Consider the following 17,874-nt stretch of genomic DNA (forward strand, 5'->3'; position numbering starts at 1 on the left):
GCCGCCAGTTTCGCCTAAAGTGTGCCGAGTATGAGAGAATGAATGATATAAGCATAAGCGTCTTTCAACAAAACCTATACTCTGCGTAACTTCCAGATTCAATTTGTAGAACGAAGCAGTGAATACATCGTTCCAACTTGCGGTAGTTTTCAGCATAATTTATTTCCATTTGAGGAATAAATCTGGACCGCTTTTATTTTCATCATATCGCTTGACCAAACCTCACATCGCGTGTAAACGAATCAACCGACGAGGAAAAGATCAAACGCGAACGAGACGATGCGCTAGCGAGGAGGGTGCCGAGAAAAGAGGAGACAGTAGGAGAGGAGGAGTCGGAGGGAAAGAAAAAGGGAAGAGTACGCCGGGAGGGGCAGCACCGGCACCTCCTCTCTCTCATTCTCCTCCGCCGATAGTGTCGCCGTCGCGCGAGCGCTCTTGAATCGGTTGGGCGGCGTGGCCGGCGGCAGCAGCGCTGGTCGTCCAAGAACGTGCCGTTGCGGCGTGGTGGTTAGTCGAGTGTCTGGCGCGGCGAGCGGGCGTAGCGGTGCGCCCGCCGGTCTACTCGTACCGTTGGAGTACTTACTGCGCGTACAGCTGTGGTTGTTCGCTTTAAACAAAGCGTGGTAATTCCTCTCGGCCGCATCTTGACTGACAGAGCGCCGCTGAAGGAAGAAGTGTGTCCGTGTGATTCGCCTTTTCGTTGGAGGAGGTGTGCTTTGCTGAGTGGGTGTTTTCGGTGTTCGCCGAGAGTTCCTTTTGGGATTACCGCTGCTGCGACGTCTTGGAACCGGCGGCCGGCTGTACCGTTCCATTCCAGGAGGTCCGCGAGGGAGACGACGCTAGTTGGTCCAGTCAAGGTGAGTCTCTCCTTCTTTCTGCTGGAGATCCGCACCGTTGCTTGGGAGGAAAGTTGGTTAGCTAAAGGGCTGTGAAAAAATAGTTTCATGCGGGGCACTGCGATACATGCGGCGTTTAGGCGGTCACTGACGGAAATATTCGTCTATTAAACCTTAGTTCTTGCTCAACCGTGTCCATAAGGAGGCTGCTGCAGGCTGGCCTGCCTGTTTGCTGAGTCTGGCCGCATATTCTAGAACGTCGGGTTGAGGATAAGCCGATGCACAGTAAATAAACGAAAAAATTCGCAGGACGCTTAAGCTTCTCTTTAATTAACAGTAGGCGCGAAGGCATCTTCTCCTACCTTTTCCCTCTTTTTTTATTCGTTTTAATTTCTCACCGATTATCGACCCACAATCACATTACCGATTGCCAGTCACAGTTATCGATTACCAGTCACTACCTTGGTTACACTGCACGACATATTACGTCACAGACGCCGCGGTGGCTCAGTAATTATAGCACTCGGCTGCTGACCAAAAAGACGCGGGTTCGATCCCGGCTGCGGCGGTCGAATTTCGACGGAGGCGAAATTCTAGAGGCCCGTGCACTGTGAAATAATAGTGAACGTGAAAGAACCCCGGGTGGTCGAAATTTCCGGAGCCCTTCACTACGGCGTCCCCCAAAGCTTTAGTTCCTTTGGGGCCTTAAACCCCCATAAACCATCTAACCATATTACGCTTCTACATACACACCATTTGTGTCACTACAACGCAATTCTGATGCCGCAGTTCCCCGTAGTTTCTGATGCCGCAATATAATATCTATATTTTTTTTCTTTTTAATTTATAAACAGTACACATCCCAAACACACGTTCCTCAGTCGTACACACCACAAAGCGTTCTCTAGGTGCCCCTCCAACACGCTGGAACCAACGACCCTTCGCTTCTGTTTCTCGTAAGTCTCTCTACAGGGATTTGATAACGATGCTGTTTCCGTCGCTATTGTGACGTTGTGTGTACCTTGGAAGCCTTAACCGTCATAATGTGTTAACGCGAGTGTGCAAGATGATGGTCTCTCCTTGCACCAAAACTTTTTTCTACAAATTACACACCGAAGCTCTACCTGTTAACACGGGGCTCCATAGCAAAACATTTTTGTGCCTTCTCATATGACGTGCTTTTCCTCATTGGACTTCATAGCCTGTGGAAAACGCGCATGCTGGACCGCAACGCTGAACCTCTCGTTTCAGCCAGAAGCCATTTCAGTCGAATTGTGCACCAAATCAGGGATGGTTACGATGAAAGAGACTTTCTACCGGACTGGTTTCCGCTGTTGTTGAGGTGTCGATCTTTGCCGCCCTTTTAGCTGTGGTGTTTTCTGTCTAACTAGTGCACTGGGGTCACTATAGCTGCGTGCTTTGTAAATAATCTGTATATATCCCCTTTCTGTACATACAGAACCCCGTGTAGTAAATACCATGTTGAAGAAAAAAAAAAGCCCTTCGTGATCCATGCGTTGCCGGCACGCCTTTCACGTAGAGGGCAAGGTCCGAATCCCAATGCCGGCATTCATTTTTTTTTTTTTTCATTGAAACTTCTGGAATTTTCCCACCTGTCTAACGCCGGGTTTTCAGCAGAACGAGCGGCTGACACTATCGCTTAAAAAAAAAAAAAGCCCTGTTGAGTGGATGGGAAAAGCGTGACATTGACGAAGGGGAGGTTGGAGGATTGGTGGCGGAAATCAAGGGAGGGGTGAATTTCGAGGGGAAAAGGATAGACAGATTAGGCATTGTAAGAGCGAAAGGGAAATAAAGGGAAAATAAAAATAAATCAACAATGGGGGAAGTATAGGCTAGGTGGCGAAAGCTACCGCCCGGTACAAAGGGTAAAGCCATTATCATCCATCCAGTGCTTGCGATGAAAGCTTTTGTTGAGTCGCTGAAAGTCGCCTTGGGGGACACGGCTCTCCATGGTCCAGCAGTTTGCTATGGCACAGCGCAGCTCGGAGAACACGCATGTGCATCACACGTGCACTTCAAAAAAAACCCTGCTCCTTTGCTGCTTTGAACTAAGCTTTTGTACTCGTCCCTGCCTTCAATTCTGACATTCCTCACAGAAAAATGCGCGATCTTCGAGGTATGAAGTCCGTTTTGTGCGGAAGACTTGCCTAGAACTCTCGAAATTCCTGTCGCATAGCGATCTTTTGTTGTTGCTTTTTTTTTCTTGTCCTGAGAACACGTGCAGGACACATGGCTGACCTGCCTGTTTCGAGGAGAGAGAGTGAAAGGCATTTTTTCATGCCAAAGCATGGGGTGAGGGAAGACGGCGTCACGAGAACTTGTGCTCTGGCAAAGCTGGGCTGCTTGCATTTTGAAAGCCGCCGTTTGAGAAGTAACAGTGGGCACTTGTAAAACGGAAACGGAGACCATAGAGCACTTGGTTCTGAGGTGCGCAGAACTCCGCCCAGCCCTCCCAGAGGGGGCAGCAACGGCCATAGAGATAGCGCTGGGATTTACTGGGGAGGACGGGCGAGTGGATGGGAAAAGCGTGACATTGACGAAGGGGAGGTTGGAGTATTGGTGGCGGAAATCAAGGGAGGGGTGAATTTTGAGGGGAAAGGGATAGACAGATTAGACATTGCAAGAACGAAAGGGAAAGAAAGGGAAAATAAAAATAAATCAACAATGGGGGAAGTATAGGCTAGGTGGCGAAAGCTACCGCCCGGTACAAAGGGTAAAGCCATTATCATCCATCCATCCATCCATCCATCCATCCATCCATCCATCCATCCATCCATCCATCCATCCAGCGATTACCACTCCCCAACCGTTTTCCTCGAACACAGATGCGCGCACCCTGCCTATCCGCAGCCGTGCAAGCTGATGACCCTCCATAAACAGGTTTCGCTTTGCTCAGGTGTTGATTCCCTTTTGCGTGGGTTGAAAGTGGTAACAAGTTGACGCAAGAGTGCCTCCCTCGTAAATGTTTCTTTTTTTTATGTTACCCTAACTTGTTACCACATGAGAATACATCACAGCAACTAGTTTTACTTGGCATTTTAGGAAAGTCATCGAGTGCTCGTAGGATACTGGAAGATCTGTTTGCTGTTCGGCTAGTTTGTAGACGCAGGAGAGGGCGACTCTTCTGGTGGTGGTAGTGGTTTATTTAAAAATAAAAAAAAAGTGACGCAAAAGAGTGTTGCCGGCCGCGGCAATTGCTATATAATATCTTAAGCACCCAAGCTGCAGCCGGCAGAAATGAAAGGGAAAGGTTTTCTGTCATATGTGCGCGTATTTATTTTTTATTTCTTGAAAGAAAGGAAAATTGTGCCCAACCATGTTTCAGGCCGAGATCCACCTGCACCTTCCTCGACACAGTCCGGAAATACGTTCACGGGTTGGTGGCCGGTTGGCGCGTGTTCGGTTGAAAGGAGACGCTGCTGAAAGCAGCGAAGTGGAAGAGAGATGGGAAAGAACTTTTCTTATGAGCAAAGGTTGAGGAAGTCCCCTGGCCGATCACCGCTGACAATTCATAATTTTATGAAAACATCGCTTCCTTTGAAGCAGAAAGTGTTGTCCGCATAAATAGGAGAAAAACAGTACGTTTCCATGTCGTCTTACTTCCACGCATATCTATTACAATCGTTATTCCCTGGTTAATATCTGCATGTGTTGGGTGTGATTAATCCCTTATCTTACGCGATAGCGTCAGGATTTCGTGTCGCATAAAAGTCGCCGTTGTTTGCCGTGAGCGAAAAGTGTTTATCTGTCAAGAGGGCTGTGACGTCACAGCCACATGACCTCTTGCCGGAATTTTGAACACCCCAAAACGCTCACGTTAAACGTGTCGTCACGCGTGGAATGAAAGGGATTAAAACATGACATGTACTGTGAATTAAAGCTCGCTGCATGTCTCAAATGGTTTAACTTTATACAGTAATCGATTATCTTTAAAGAAAAACTTCAAGAATTTTAGGGTTTCTGAAGGATTCGACCTCACCTGAGTTGACAGCCAGACACGCTCCCGACTGAGGCACGCTTGTACGGCTTGGGAACAGAGCGGGGTTTTGTATGTGCACCGTGTGGTCTTTCACCGAACGTGGTTTTTCACCTAAAGTGGTTTCTTACGACTGTATGCTAATGAGTATATGTGTAATCAGAGAAGACCACAGGCCGCAATCGCGTCAGACCCTGAAGGCGGTGTCTGCATCGAATTTTTATTTATTCATTTTTGTGTGTGTGAGCAATTTCGAAAGCATGCTAACACCTGAATGATCTCGAAAAGTTTAAACATTTATTTGAAACTTTTAGTTTACATAAACATTTTAGTTTAAGCAAGGTCTAAACAAGTTTAGCCTACCTTGTTCACTTTCATCCAGTCTTCCCCGCAAAGTGCTGGGTCATCAGACACTTGTTCATACGTAGGCATGTGGTATACATTAGCGAATTCAAAAACCATGAAGTCCGACTTTCCGCAAAGCAAGATCTGATTTTTCTTGAAAAGTGTTTTTCTTCTGCGGTAACATTGAGTTAATTTCTGTGTTTACATTCGGATCTTTTTTTTGGTGCACATTCATTATCTCTAGAAGCCACTCTGCCACCGCGGGCACGCAGTTCCCTTTGGTTTTCTCGGTAACGCGCCGTTTAGCTAGGGATAACAGAGCGTAACGAATCGCAGTCGATTAGTCACGTTCAGAGCGTAAAGGGTGTCCACGCGCTACCAATTACCCCGAAATTTCTCCACAAATGAGCGAGTAGCGGAGTGTTCGTGTAACAAGGAAACCTGCCCGTTTGCTGTGCTGATACCACGGCGGGCCGCCGCGGTGGCTCAGCGGTTATGGTGCTCGGCTGCTGACCCAAAAGACGCGGGTTCGATCCCGGCCGCGGCGGCTAGAATTTCTTTGGAGGAGAAATTCTAGAGGCCCGTGTACTGTGCGATGTCAGTGCACGTTAAAGAACCCCAGGTGGTCGAAATTTCCGGAGCCCTCCACTACGGCGTCTCTCATAGCCTTAGTCGCTTTGGGACGTTAAACCCCATAAAACTAAACTAATACCACGGCGGAATAGCGTAAACGATTTGTCGTTAAATGCAGAAAGCAAAATTCACGTGACTGCGCTTGTGGTGCTTTCTGGAGAAACAGGTTTTTGCTGTGCTTTCGGCCAGATTGTATCACTTTTGTACGCGCTATGTACCTTAGCAGGAAAAATTGCGAGGACACTTTGGCAACTGAAGTGTTGAGAGGCGAAAGCCGAGGACACTATGCCGTGACGACTTCCGGTGGATGTTACGTCACACAGTTCCCGTGGCTATATCGATACTCAAATTATACATCTTTCAGGTATCTGAAGTGTTAAGTACGCTTAATTACACATTTTTCCATCTAATTTGACACAAATCCGACGTTTTTCCGACCATTCTGTGACAACTTTCACTATGCCATGACGACTTCTGGTGGATGTGACGTCACACCGTTTCCGGGGCTATATCGACGTTCGCGCTATTTCGACGCAATTTCGACATTTTTGCCTACATTTAATAAACTAATTGCTCTACAGTCATCAAACTTGGCTTCTAGGTTGATTTTTTCCTCCTCTATCTGAAGCAAGGATTAGTATTCTTCTATCTCTGTTAGTTCCGGAGTTCAACGCGTGTGACACGCTGTGTTAACGGACGGACTACAGTATGAGCCATTAAAGGCTTTCGCCTTAAAAAGTGATGCAGATCGCTATCCTGGAAGCAGAGCAAGCCTGGCTTCCTCTGTCAACATACAAAGAGCTGTAACGGCGGCTGCCTCTATACTAAGTGCGCGCTCTGCGGGGTGATGGCGAGGCATATAGCAGATTGGTTAAGTTAGGTTATGAAAAAAAAATTGTCGGAAATCCTTACACGACACTGTCGTTCTGGCTTCGGCCGGGCCGTTTGTCGTGGATACTCAGATATTTTGTGTGTGTGAAATGGCCAGACATTAGTAAAGGAAAAAAAAAGCTGCCGTCCTGTTTCGTTTAGAAGTGAGCTTTAAGTAGATTTAACGCTCTCGAAGGTGCATCAAAGCACTGCAAATCTGCCTTGTGTGTCTGGCTTCACACTACTGTAGCGCCAACTTTATTTCGTGGCCGAACAACTCTCGCAGTTTTAGTGAAAGTCGGGCGTTTCTGATGCCAAATACCGTGCTAATTGCATGATAGTCTATAACTTCGGCCGCGCGATAAACCTGACAACTCATTTATCGACTCTAAAGCTAAACATTCCGATTTATTACGAAAAATCTTCTAAGCAAAGCGTGATGTGCTTTTATTGCCGTCCCCATTCCACTGTACCCCAAAAAAAAAGTATTATGCATGGAGTTAGGTACCTCGCATATACAAGCCTCACCGCCGCATTCGCCACCCTGCTGCAGTGTACTATTATACTCTAGTTGGACGCAAGTCAAGAAAAAAGCGGCTTTTCCCTGTTGAAGGGCCCCTTTCCAGCCAATGGCGTCGGCCGATTCTTACTAGCCTTCTATGTGACAATGCAGGGAATGATAGATGAAAGGGCGTATTTCCCCTCTTTGCATTGTTACGCTTCTCACTGCTATTAAAGGTCAGGTAGCATGGTCGTGCCGGAGAGGGGATGAGGAAGGTCGGAGACGAGGTTTCAGGGAAAGACAAGAAGACAAGGGAATTTACATAAATACAAACAGCAACTGAGAGAACGTCTCAGTAAGAGAGTCTCAAAACAAGGAGCAAAGCTACAAGACGATGAGCTCAGATGGTCAGGAGCTACTCGACCGTCCAAGGCGCCGAGTTTTATATCCTTTCATTTCCCTGGGCTCCCTAGATGGGGGCCAGGCTTGTCGAGGAAAGAGTGTCCTGAAAGTTCACTGTGGCACTCGTCACACACTCTCTCAATAGGGAACACGTCCCCGTCACGTGTTGGGAGAGAGAGAAGGATGCCATCTGCGTCGCGCAGATTCTGGAAGGTTCTCGAAGAGCGTTCCCGCGCTTTTCATGTGGTAGCACGTGCTCGGTGTAGGGGAAACGGTCGTTGACCACTTCTCCTTGGAAGACGGTTGCTGCTGTCAACTTGATGTGCCCCTTGGAATGTCTAGTACTGCCGAACTTGGCAGCTAACTTCTTTCTGTACTGCAGAGCTGGCTGGCTAGATGCGGGGTGGATGACTGACGCCGCTTCCGTGGCTACTTCAGGCGATGACCCCGCGTGCCTTTCGTGACTCATAGGCATTCCGCTGCAGCCGCGCCGATTTTCTTCTCGCGACGAAGGCGAAACGTAACACTGCATATTCGTGCAACTCCCACTCGCAGGTTCATGAGAACAGGCCGATGCTATTGGCTGGAAGGGGGTCCTCTGACAGGGAAAATGCCGCTTTTTTCTTGACTTGTATCCGGCTATAGAACGCGCTAAACTACAATAATTTAGCACATAGTAACGCCTGGTTCTGCCGCTCCTCAACGTCACGGCTACGTTATAATGAACGTGCATAATCATTTTAGTGAGCAGAGCAGGGACAGTTCGGGCAACAATCGCATCGGGCAAAACTCCGCGCGCTTTTCTTCAGTGGGGCGTCGTCGTTATAACTCTGGGTCTTCCTTGCATCGCCGTCACGATACGTGGGAATCCCTGCCCGGAAGGTCGCCCGGCGCCATACAATAAAAACACTGGGGGCTGCAGGCGGCACGCGCGGAAGAAAGTGACTCGTCCCTTTCTTCTCCGCTGCGCATTGCATGCAGCCCCCGTGGGTGAACAATGGATGCGTTGTGTGACCCACTTGAGTTAGCGTGTGTGCATACTGGCTGCGGAGGAAGAGGCGCTTCGCTTGACATTCCTTTCGTGCATGCGTACATATTGTGTTGGTACGTGAGCATGGCGCTCCGTGTGCTTTTCCGGACGTTTCTGCATGGAACAGGGAAGCGCGCTTGATGAGGTCGTTTGCCTTCGGGTGGAAAGATGGCTGTTTTTATTCCGCGTGTGGGAGTGCAATGGATATACTTTCCCTCAGAATAACTCCTGTCGGTGCATCGCTTGAAGTTTGTTAACATGAGTTTCGAAAGAACGATACGGGTCCACTGGTATGATATAGAAATATTAAATGATCAATTGTAATACGCTGTATGGAACTTTGGGACTGCCATATTACTGAGGGGGAGCGATACCTCAGGTGTTTTGAGAGCAACTGGCTGATGGCAACCGAACACGAGCGATTAGTGTAGGCGCTGGAAGAACGTAGCGGATGTTTGGCATTTAATTGAATCTGAGAATATTCGCATGGTGCGAAATAGTTGGCATCCCTGTTTCGTTCGGTTCTCTGCGTTGTTGCCTGTCCTGCTGTCAGATACACCATTGTCAAAGCTTGTTCAGCCACCTTTTAGGCACTGCACGAATATGAGTAGCCGGCGCATGAAATCACGGTACAATCAGAGCACTGCAAGAAATGAACCTGATGACTCAGTATGACAGACTGAGATTAAATCCCTGATTGTTAATGTTTTCAATGTTTTTACCTTTAAATCACACAAATATTCGATCAATTTTTATAGAGATATTGACTACGGGACTGCTGCTTCAAGCAGGCTTTGAAAGAGATCCGTATCCATTTTTCGCCCCGCCATGCTCGCCCGTACAGAATTTTAGCATAGCGTCACCGCATGCCGCTAACAGAGTATGCCAACCATGTTTAAACGGCTGCGCATCATTTCGACAGTTGACAGCCCAGTAGTCTTACTATAAGTAAGCGGCAATAAGTCGTCCCATGTGGGTTGCCCTTAAAGCTTGAGGCACTCATCGACCCAAACTGCGCTGTCGCGCTCCTACACTGCTGTGCCGTCCTTCTTGGCTGTCCGCAGACCCCGCCCACTTCTCACTGCCGTTCCCTCAACCCTTCCCGTCTGGAGCGTATTCATTCCACGCTCTTGCAACCGGGGGCGCGCCGTTCCTCATTAGCTCGTTTTCTCGCCGCTTACCTCGCCAGGCCGGCCACGGTGCGAAGAAAAATGTAATGGAGAACGCTTGTCCGTAACCCTGTACACCATGCAGGAGCGCGCCAGAGCAGCGGAGAGCCTGCAGCGCGCGCGAGCTACTTGGCGGGGCGCCGCAGCAGCCTGAATGTCCGTCTCGGGAGAAAACGGAAGCAACGTCCAACTCCGTGCCAGAAAGACAGCCGCTTTTCTCCTCTTCTTGTTTTTGTTTTTCATCCTTCAGCGCGCTCCGTCGTTGATGACGCGTGGGCACCTCGCCGCCAAAGGCGTGGGTTGCTTCGACGCGCGCGATAGCTCCATCTTGAATACCGCGCCGAGGTCTGGCCGCTGTTCTTTCTTCCTCTCTTTCTTTCCCTCCCTCTCTTTCTCTCTGTCTGGTATGTATACACACACAGGGGTGTGCCGGCCGCCCCGTTATACCTGCGCTTGCGCGCGACTGCATAAGAGATCGCGGCGCCCCCCTGCTTGTATATAGATGTGTGCGCGTTCGCGACGCCAGCATAATCGCCGTCGCACAGATGGACGCCCCTGTCGTGGTCGCTTTTCCGGCGCCGCTGTTTCCTTCCGCGTGTGCGTGTGTGCTGTGCCGCTTGGCACTGTGACTCGCTGCGTGAGCACGAGTTCGTGGGAGTGCGTACGCGTGCAGTGCCGGGACTTGCATGGGCGTCGTGAAAGACCCTGGCACCGGTGTGCCCTGGTGGCCGCGGGCGGCTGACCGTGGGTTTCCTGCGCGCTGGCTTATACACAGCGCTGCAATCACTGGATCTCTGCGCGCACAAATCTTAGGAGCCAACTCTGTTCCTATCTACCAGTCCTGCGCTACGCTTTGTGTGTCAGGCTAGTAGGCGGTTCGTTTCATGGCTGCATCCAGAACAGAGGGTGCCAAAATAGCTTAAGCCCACGAAAGAACGGCTGCGGGGGTGGAATAAAAGGTAGGAGACAATGAAAGGTTTAGTGTACTGAATTCAAAGCTTTTGTATGCATATGCATTTACTTGTCTTGGAGGTTGAATGCCGAGTCACAACGAGCCGTTGAATTATGCTCAGTGCAGTTTTTTAGGTACTGTACATACATACGCATGTATTCTACGCTCCTCATAACTAAGAAACTGTCACAATCAGAGAGCCTGGTGAAAGCTTCTAGTCCGTAATTTTCAAAATACCTCATTCACACACGTTGCATTGCCTTTAACGCGCCGCTCATTTCGGTCCGGCAATCTTAAAGGACCATTTGAAGCTGCGTAAATGTATTGTCACCATCTTTGATTACCATGAAGCAGATCGGCAGCCGCAGGTTCTCGGCATGCAGTGTGCTGCTTAATTAACGAAATCGACAACCAGCCTGCCGACAGCCGTGTACCATCGCGGAAGATCGGCCTGCAATACTTAAAAACAACCCCACACCGCTCAAGCATGGTTTTCATCTGTTACGGCTTCGGCAGTAGTTTTCTTTGCTTGTCTTCTCGCTGCGGCTGTGCCTGTCCTCTGCCTCTTTCACGGATCGTTCAGTTCTGCTGGGCAAGAACAGACAACCGCCAGGACGCGGTTAGCGAAAGGGGTCATGGCTTACCGGAGCAAAAACAGTTGGCCTTAACTCGGCCCAACCTCGTGCAGAGGTTGGCTCTCCAGTTTTTCCGGTGCGCGTCACTGACGCATGTAGGTGAGGGTCTACAGCCAGCTATCATCCCTAAGGTTGCTATTGGCTCGCCACTGGAAAATAATAATTAAAACAAATCATGTAAAGAGATGTTAACGAAGTACAGAATATTGGTGTTTCACCAATGTATTAATTTAATTTTCCATTTCATCTCTATTTTCTTCTTGAAGCTGTGTACCGCGCCTTTTTTCTACGTTAGCTTAGTTGATTGTGCGCATTTTGTACAAACCAGGGGCTCGTGCATTATGTCTGGGCAAACAGCGTTGAGCCGCAAGCGTGCATTTTCTGAAAGGTTTAGTTTGTTTCGCATGCCACCGCCAAGCAATGCCAATAGCTATGTTCAGTCCTTCCAGAAAATTTCTACGCTGGTCACCAAAAAATGTCTCGAGCGTCGCTGTACTGTTTCTAGGGCTCTACAGGCTTTTGACGCAAGCTCGGTCATTTCGCCGAAAAGAAGCTTCGCAGCGTTACTTCGCCTCGCTCGTGAAGCGATCATGACAACTTCTCAGAGCTGCTGCTACTTCACATGCTGGCGGGGCCTGCCGTCCCCGAAGTGTCGTCCACATTGCGCGCTCTCTAAGTTGGCCTCTTGCTAAATTTTGCTATCTAAATCACTTTGCTTAACGCTCTGTTTTACATTTCCATGTATTTCTCTGAATAAAGACATACGCTTTCATAAAATTAATATATCAAGCCATATATGAAATAAACTCAAACCGCCAAGCGTATACTTCTGAATAGATGGCCCTCATTGCCAGTTAACTTTCACCTCGTGAAGCTGCAGCGCATGTAGTGAAAATAGCCGATCAGATAAAACGGCCGATATACTCCATGCTTCGCAGATCGAATGCGTCGACGCAGAAGGAAAGAGGCTGTAGTGGCTCGCACGCGCTCGTATAGCAGCTGAAATCGACGCCTAAATGCGCCCTTGAGATAAAGCGCTGTGCTGCGCGAACAAAGATACGAATCTCAACGGAGGCGGAGTGACACACAGTACGCGCGATGCTCGATACTGTGCCTCGATACACTAATTGTATCTCGCATTTATTGCGGACAAGGCCATTATCGGCGTTGCGAGCTTTTTTGTCCCCTGTGCCTTTGTCACTATAGATAGCCTATGTCTAGAAAGGAAAGGAGACCAGCCACAGCTGGAGGCACTTCTGGGAAATTGAGGCTGTGCTCGTTGTTGTATTCCTTGGCTATAAATGGGACAGTAGGGTAAGTAAGGGTGTTTCGTTTTCCTATCCGTTTGACTGAAGCTGTAACGTTTACGCAGTTGTCGGGTTAGGACGCGGACATTAGGCATCATTACTCAGTTGCCCCATTGCGAAGTTTGAGGCGTACATAGCGGTAAGAAATTATTTAAAAAATGAGGCCTGCGAATGGAAGCGGTTGACACCAGTGGGTTCGGACAAGACTATTGAACGTTCTCGTCGTACCTGGTGTTGACTGTAATTTATTTCCAGAAAAATAAAAAAGCGGGCAGGAAACGTTGCTGCCCTTTCTTTTGCAAGCTCCGGTCATGTGTTGATTTCGAACAAATATTCAGGTTGCGCACACAAAATACTCCGTATAAATCTCCAATAAGCCTCTTGCGAAGCAGTGATACGCACAATGAGGAGCCTGTAAACGAGAACCGCATGAAAATGCCAGTGCGGGGTGGCTATACTTAAGCAACGCACGTGATACTTTTACGTTCGGTTAACTGATGGACTGATATATTAGCTATTGTAGGGGCACTGATGAGTAGCAGTAATTTTAGGACAAGCGCCAGGGATCAATACTAATCACATGGTCGCTCAAGTTATCGAAGACGTTTACCTTTGCAGGCGAGCTTTTGGTAGTATAAATGTGGCCACTGCGGCGACTGCACCTACCGGTGCCAACACGTGAATCTGCTAAACGATGCGGCTATAGCGTTGACAACGCGCCTCGCATGTTTATAATGTTTATAAATAAGCTTTATCCTGCACAAAGGCTGCAGCACTAACAAGAAACTATACCAACAAAGAAATTCACTTCAGTACAGTTTTCTGCCGGGATAGTTGGTGCTGCATTATGTAAAGAAGTCAGTGCGAAAACAAGACCCGGTTCAGAAGCGAAGACACATAAGACATTCACACATACATCGTCGTCGTTCACTTTGCAGTGCTTTCACTTTCTCAGGCAGGACGCGCTGGCCTGGCCGTAAGGTCTGTTGGCAGGGAAAGTTATGTTGGCTGTGTTGTTGGCGTCTTCGTTTTCATGTGCTTGTTTATTGCTGTTTCACGCCCGCTTCCTTACACTACCTTCACATTCTTGCGTGCGCGCAATACTCGCAAAAGTGCTATTCACGGGTACCGTGCTGGTATGACGACACGATTGCGGGCCAGCCCTCAGAACGCTCCCATGCCGTGCAAGAGAGCTGCTCCGAGCTCGGCAGGATTTCATCCACTAACGTGGGCGATTACCACCCATCACCACGCTGCGCGACTGCTCTCACTACACCTTGCTCCGTAGTTCTGCGTGTGGTCTACGGTGCGTGCAGACCTGCGGCCAGAGGTGGATGACTTCATGCGTGCGCTGGTACCGCGATAGGAAGCGCCGCACGCAGGAAATGTTGTTGCTCAGGTGTGACGGGCCGGAAGAGGGCACTTCGCATCGCCTAGTTGCATGCAGTTAGCCGGTGCACGAGTTCGCTTAGCGCGGCATGCCGTATTCCAGGTATCGTTGGTCATCGAATGCTATCTCTACCCACGATGTGCCCTCTCACTGCATTTTAATGTTTTTATCGGTTTTTCTTCTTTTGAGTAATTCTGGCGGGGAAGATTCAGCTGCGATGGGGAGTGGGGGTGAAACAACTATATACCTATATGTGTATGTTACAGTTAAATTTAAGTACGGCCGTATTGGGTGCAAGCAAAATACACATAGAGGCTGTTTCAAAACACCCGCCTGTTCTAAGTAACAACCCACTCGATGCGTTAAACCGTAGTTCCTCTTTCGAACAGGCACAACACGGCTCAAGCAGGATAAAATTCAGGGGAGCACTTTGTTAACCTAAAGTGCGGTGAAAGCCTTTTTCGCGGTGTTGCTGTTTGTGTCACTGATGTTTGGTTAAGATGTTAATTACGTACAGAAATGTTTGTGAATCTTAAATGCTGGAGACACTTGAGGGCGTTTGTCAGGCATCCGTCTCATTCGATGCCTTTCTGCAAACTCTCCAGCGTCCTGGACAAGAACTACAAATGCGTTGGCAGGAAGTAGCATAGCCATTATCACGCTCGGCTGCGGAACGGAAGGATGGTAGTTCGAATCCCATCGGGCACATAGATTGTTTTTCTGGTCTGACTAGAAAAAGCGTGACACCTCTGCTGACAACCTTCTGTCGACAACGATGAGACATTGAAGGCTTCCGCCTTAAATTATGAGGGAAACGGAAGGCAACATTTCGTTCACTTTCATCATGCTCTTTATAATGGCTGCGTCTCTAGCAGGATTCCCTGCGATGCACACAATTACCGAGTCGAAAAATGGTCTCGACCCCTGCGTGACCTCATTCATAACCGCGTCGGGATGGGCAGCAGCATATGTAGAGTTCTGTAGGCGAGCGACCGAGATTGCTTCGTTCGTCGTGTGCTTATCTAACGTCTCGTTCGCTCGTCTCCTCGACGGCCGCCTTTCTAAACTCAATTCAGCCTATTTGTTGCGCTTATTGAGGATGAAGAGCGGGCGGCTGACTGCAAAGTGTTCAGTTTTTTTCTTTTCTTCGGCGTCTGTCATGTGACGTCGTTCCGATGAGCCGCTCTTAACCATAAATGTTGTTTGCCACGCCGTGGGCTTCGTCAGGCGCAGCAAACCCGTTCATGTTTCATAGTCGAAGACGCCTGTGACGAGAGAAAGAAACAAAAAAAAAAGATCTGGAACGCGTCGTCTGGGTCACCGAGCAGGAAGAGGAGGCTGGCAACCGGACTTTGCGCATTTCCGCAGTGTTCTGCGCTTGACATAAGACACTGACTTTGTATCTAGTTACTTAAGTTCTCGCGCTCTACGTATACACGGAGATGTTGAGTATATTTTGGACAAAAAAAAAAGTCTCAAATCTCGTGTTATGAGGATCGTTCGTTGCCGATGAGGATGACATTGCGCTCAGGACTTACGGTCGTTGTCGGCAGCGCTTCTCTATAAAAGAAGGCAACGCGGTCGAAACAATGACCCAGGCTGCTTCCTTCGTTGCGGTGGAGTGCACACTTATTCGAGCGGTCGTTTGCGGAAACTTCACTTCGCTCTGTTGGCGCGTTTAACCGCAGCTAAACAAGCGAAGCGTTGAAGGTGGTCTCCTAAGCCTAGCTCGCGAAAGATTTTTTTTTTTCCTTGAAGGTTACTCTTCAAGTACCCTTGCTCCTACACTTATGTGCAATGGCGCCACGATGATAACGACGGAGGAGTACGTACGCGTGGTCGCACAGTGTGATTGTCGTTCCTATCAGGACCATTCGCGTGTTCCTAAAACGGAACCGCGCTGGAACACCTGAACGCTGTCTGTACTTTTGTGTTCGCTTATGTTTGTAAGGCAGTGGAGCACGCGACGTGGGTGTTTTTGCTTTACCGAATAAGCAGGCGGCTATTTAGGCTTCCGCTCTGAGCGCCACAGATGGCCAAGCAGCAGGCTACGTACTCGTTCAGGCTTGGCTTAGATTGGCTTGGCTGGGCGCGGTCCTTCCGCCGCTGTGTGCGTGCGGTAAACAGTGCGTGAGCGCACGCGCGCCGTTGAGTTGCGTACCGGTACGCACGCATAAGCGCGTACGTCAGACTTAGGCCTTTCGCGGGCGCTCCAGATAGCTGTTTAGTCGGTGAGGCTTGGCTCCGTGCGTGGTGTGTTCCGCTTTGTATCTTTCCGGGTGTGTTTTTTTGTACGTCCTCAATTCGGAGCGACGTTGCGGCAAAGAGTTGCGCGCTTTATAGACGCGCGGGCTGTGTCGCCGAAGATGTTTACGAGATGGGCTCTTGCTGCAGGTTGTCTTCGGCGCAGTTAATAGAGCGGATACAAAAAATGCGTTCGTGCATGCACAAGTGGCTCTCGGTAGGTCACGTGCTGGGGAGGGTGAAGTGCCGGGTGTCCCGTAATTCATAAAACGTGACCGGGAGGAAAACACGTGGCTGCGCGTGTTGTATGGGCTGGAAAACAGCTGCAGCGGAAAGTTGCGCCCCATGGGCAACAAATGTGTGCTGGCGTGAGGAAACGCGTCTGCCGCTGGTAGAGTGGGCGTCTTAGATACGTCGTCAGATCTGTACACGTTCCTTTTGATACAAATTGATAGCTGATACAAATTGATACAATTTGATAGCTGATTACCAGCTAACTTGTCATAGTCAAGAAACGTGTGTAGTTGTATTCATTGTTTATTTAGTAGGTTGCCATGTGCACTGATACCTTGAGGCATCAGTCTGGCTTCAAGCTTGATTGGTTTTCCTGGTAGCAGAGTCGCTTCGGGGTTAAAACTTGGTGCGGTTACTGCTGAACAACTAAGACGCGGCTGTATGGCATGGCATGCTGGCACAGTGTTTTGGTAAATCGCTTTGAAAAACATACTTCGACAAAACAAAACTTTCCTGATAAATGTCCTGTTCTTACTATTCGTGCGGTGTTCACCTGCCTTAAGGTGTTTTGCTGCGCACGGAGAAATGTTTACCATGTCAACGCCTGTTCCGCATACGCGTCCGTCCGATCTGATGTCATCAGCCCGCGTGTGTCAACACCTTGCGTATTGTTTTCCTTCCGGCCGCCGTCCAAGGCAGCGACATTCATTCAGCCTTCGCCACGCACACCACAAACGTGGGTATACCCTACGCGCGATCTGGTTGCCGTTTGTGATTACAACACCCGGCACCTATCGACACTGTGCGCCCACATTGACGCCTTGCGAAACAGCCTTGGGCGCCCTCTGGCCTCGCGTTCTTGCCGAAGCGTCGCCTGTGTGCGTGCCGGTCTTCGTATGCAAATGAGTTGATAAGCTACGGCGGTGCGATACATACCGTGCAGTCGCCGCTTTGAATCACGGACGGGAGCTAGCGCCGCGATGGTGGAACAATGCGGCGCATGCAGCAACACTCCATACGTGCGCGACCTCTGCGAACGAGCTTTCCCGAACCGTTGCACCAATCGCGCGGACGCAACGGTTCGGCAATGAAGACAAATGGCGCGCCTCGCCGGTTCGCTCGCTTCGTTACCATTCGCTCTCTCGTTACGTTTCTGGTTCAGCCAAACTAGCCTGTCCGGTTTGCGAGGGTCACTTCCACCCTTCGCGCTGGCTCTGGCGCATCGTGTATCTTTATAACTGGTATGTATGAATGTCAGCCCATCTTTCTTGCGTAAGTGATGATTGCTCGTGCAGCACGCCTTTGGAAACTTCATTTATTTCACTCGA

General features: G+C 49.3%; 1 protein-coding gene across 1 annotated transcript in view; it reads left to right on the plus strand.

Moving 5' to 3' along the window:
- The first annotated feature begins 432 nt into the window (after positions 1–432).
- LOC149364120 (uncharacterized) overlaps positions 433–17,874 on the plus strand; it is a 146,964-nt gene continuing 129,522 nt past the window's right edge. The window contains exon 1 of the mRNA XM_089574113.1: positions 433–857. The gene's annotated coding sequence lies outside the window, so the exon portion shown is untranslated. The remainder of the gene's footprint in view (positions 858–17,874) is intronic.

The sequence above is a fragment of the Amblyomma mixtum genome, chromosome 2, assembly GCF_055824585.1.
Source record: "Amblyomma mixtum isolate Tamu chromosome 2, ASM5582458v1, whole genome shotgun sequence".
In the NCBI taxonomy this organism is placed as follows: domain Eukaryota; kingdom Metazoa; phylum Arthropoda; class Arachnida; order Ixodida; family Ixodidae; genus Amblyomma; species Amblyomma mixtum.